Raw genomic sequence first — 3,085 nt, 5'->3', positions numbered from 1 at the left:
AAAAAAAAAAAAAAAAAAGAAAAAGAAAAATAAATGAGCCTAAACGAAAAGTACGAGGATACATGCTTTTTTGTTCTCTTGTGCATTTCAAGGGTTGGAAAATTCCATCTCCACCCTTTGCATCTTAAACATCTCACTTGCCCAATTTTGGATAGAGTCTTATACCTCTAGGCAGTAAAAATTAAACACAAAGTCCTATCAGGTACAAAGCATCCCAATTTAGCCAGAAGTTTGACCAATTTGTCTCTTGTGTCAATAATTAGGAGGTGCCAAGAAGAAAGTGCCAAACAAATAAAAATGTGATTAGAATTACAAATGAAAACGAAAGCCACCAAACTCAGACCAGAGAATGGTTCTGTTGAAATGTACTCTAGGGGAATGCCATCCTACTGTGGCTAGCCTGAAGGAGTTCCGACATGGCTCTTTCCCTTGATTTTTCCACCGTTATTCTTCCCTCATAGCAGGCCATTTATCACTATGTCAAAGGGGGTAATTTCTTTAAAAAGCAAAAACAGAATGTCCATTTCTCCTAGAGATATTCCATTTATCCAAGGTGAAAACACTGCCTTCACTTCTGAAGGAACACAAACTCCACCATATGAGTATTACTTCACTTTAGGATGTCTTGGAGAATATTTGCATGTCCAAATTTACTCAGTAGTTTTATAAAAAATAGTTACACATTCACTTCCAATTTGAAGTGGTAAAGTACTTTGAAAATCCTTTAAATTTTTCTGAAGTGCAGCTAAAATGTAGCATTCAAGTTCAGTAAATGGGTGCAATTTATTTCCAGGTTTGAATTGCTTCAATTTTGTTCATGTGTCAGCCTAGGCTACCACAGGTTTTTTTTTTTTTTTTTTTTTCACAAGCTTCTTCTCCTTTTTTTTTTTTTTTTTTTTTTTTTGAGACTGAGTCTTGCTTTGTCACTAGGCTAGAGTGCAGTGGCATGACCTTAGCTCACTGCAATCTCTGCCTCCCAGGTTCAAGGAGCTCCCCTGCCTCAGCCTCCCTAGTAGATGGGACTACAGGCATACTGTACCACATTGGGCTAATTTATTGCATTTTTAGTAGAGACGGGGTTTTACCATGTTGGCCAGAATGGTCACGGTCTCCTGACCTTGTGATTTGCCTGCCTTGGCCTCCCAAAGTGCTGGGATTACAGGGATGAGCCACTGTGCCCGGCCAGAAGCTTTTCTAATAGAGTTGAAAAACCTTCATATAACAAAAACCACTCTTCTCTAACCTAAAAATGCAACTTTTCTCTCGTTTACCCAGGTATTGGCTCAAGGAACTTAGAGGCACATGCTCTAGATTCAAGCACTAAATAATTTCCTGAGTTTAATTTTAAAATGCTCTTTGGTTTCTTTTATACTGCGTAGTTAACAGGCAGGCTTTGAGACTGCTTTATCCTCTAGGTGTGCATGTGGTCAGGCATTTTAGAACAAGATGTAGGAGGTAAGCCTTTTCTCCACACTCTGGCTAGAGAGACAGGAAAAAAACTAATGTCTAGAATTTGGGGTGTTAAGGTAGATGGAAAAGGTTTCAAACACTTGGACAGGTGAGAAGGGGACTCTGTAGACAGAAAGTGGAGACGAGCTGAGGAGGCCACTGGTCTCCTGACAAGCTTGTCAAGTTTGTTTCAACATGGAGAGCAAAATCAGATTGACAGACAGTTAACCATCTGGACCAGTTCTCAAATTTTTTCTGTATTACAGCTAAAGAAGTTTGAAATTTACAGAGATCCAAAGTAAAGTAATTTTCTCCTCATATTTCAAATGGGTAAAATGTATTAAGAAAAATAAATGAAGGCCGGGCGCGGTGGCTCAAGCCTGTAATCCCAGCACTTTCGGAGGCCGAGGCGGGTGGATCACGACATCAAGAGATCGAGACCATCCTGGTCAACATGGTGAAATCCCGTCTCTACTAAAAAAAATACAAAAAATTAGCTGGGCATGGTGGTGCGTGCCTGTAATCCCAGCTACTCAGGAGGCTGAGGCAGGAGAATTGCCTGAACCCAGGAGGCGGAGGTTGCGGTGAGCCGAGATGGCGCCATTGCACTCCAGCCTGGGTAACGAGCGAAACTCCGTCCCCCCAAAAAAAAAAAAGCTTATTTTACATGAAGGTAAGCCCAAATATTCAGAACTTCCGCATACTTCATCTACATTTTTTGGATGCCAAAATCTGCTGTGTTAAAACGTGCGCTCTGAATGAAGAGACCCCCCGCAAAGCAGACTTTGTGTGAGTAACGTGGCTGTTTGTTCATCCGGGTGCAGGCAGGCTGAGTCAGAAAAGAGAGTCAGCAGAGGGATGGGAGTCGGTTTTATAGGTTTGGGGCAGTGGAAAGTTACAGAAGGTACAGTTTAGGGTGGTTTTTTGCAAGCTGGGAGGGGGTCATAGGGCCTGGAGTTACGAGGTTGACCAAGATTGGTTACAAAGTCCAATGGCCTGGGATTGAGGCTGGAATAAGAAACAGTAGAAGAATGTCTCAGGTTAGTTAGGTGCCGCAGGGGTTGATCATTCTTCCGTTTTACTTGATCTTCCACTTACTTCAGGTTTTCTAATTCTGGAAGGCCCTCCAGAGGTGTACCTGTGGGCTATGGTGCCGTCAGTCAGCCTAAAAGAGCTTACACTAAGTTTTGAAACGAACTGCCTCAATTTACTTGCTACTCTGCGTGATGGCCTAACTACATAATTAACCAAAAAATAAATTTACAAAGTGTGTTAAATATGATACCAAGGGAGATTATAAGAGACAATCATCTTCCTCCCTTTTGCATATTCTTCACACGCAGAATAGCACATATTTACTTAATTGAGATTACTGCCCATGGTTCCTTGAGCAAGAGAGCTTTCCTGTATTATTAGTAAGAACATTAGGTACAAGTTTACCCAGAGTCTAATTAGGGATAAGAGATTCTCCAATCATTTCATGGACCTGTTAAAAAGCGATAGTACTGAGAGTAGCCTTTTAAAGGTTATATTGTTAGCTGGTATCACAGACCATAGAGAAAATCTAAAATGTTAAACTGCCAACTATTTTTTTTTTTTTTTTTTGAGACAGAGTTTCACTCATGTTACCCAGGCT

The sequence above is a fragment of the Cebus imitator genome, unplaced genomic scaffold (genome assembly GCF_001604975.1).
Source record: "Cebus imitator isolate Cc_AM_T3 unplaced genomic scaffold, Cebus_imitator-1.0 Scaffold722, whole genome shotgun sequence".
In the NCBI taxonomy this organism is placed as follows: domain Eukaryota; kingdom Metazoa; phylum Chordata; class Mammalia; order Primates; family Cebidae; genus Cebus; species Cebus imitator.
Note: the sequence above shows the minus strand (reverse complement) of the source record.